Raw genomic sequence first — 499 nt, 5'->3', positions numbered from 1 at the left:
TATATATATATATATATATATATATATTCTTTTATTCTTTTACTTGTTTCAGTCATTTGACTGCTGCCATGCTGGAGCACCGCCTTTAGTTGAGCAAATCATCATTGTCATTATCATGATTTTAAAATCCAGTTTCTCAGATGCATCAGATAGGGTTTATTGAGGTAGATTTTCTATGTTCTTCCTGTCACCAACCCTCATCTGTTTTTAAGCAAGGTAATATTTCTCCTTAGCCAGACATGTTTCCACAGAACATTGGAAACGATTGGGACTGTTTACATTTACAACTATCAGGCAATGTCAAAGACAAGGGGACACTAGCATACACACACTTACACATATACATATATACAATGAGTTTTCAGTTTCTATCAACTAGATCCACTCATAAAGTTTTGGTCAGCTCAAGGCTATAGAAGAATCTTGCCCAAGATACCAAGCAATGAGATTGAACACAAAACCGTGTGGTTGGGAAGCAAACTTCTCAACCAAACAGCCA

Source organism: Octopus bimaculoides, chromosome 4 (assembly GCF_001194135.2).
Source record: "Octopus bimaculoides isolate UCB-OBI-ISO-001 chromosome 4, ASM119413v2, whole genome shotgun sequence".
Taxonomy (NCBI): domain Eukaryota; kingdom Metazoa; phylum Mollusca; class Cephalopoda; order Octopoda; family Octopodidae; genus Octopus; species Octopus bimaculoides.
The sequence above is the reverse complement of the archived record's forward strand: the minus strand, read 5'-3'. Positions refer to the sequence as shown.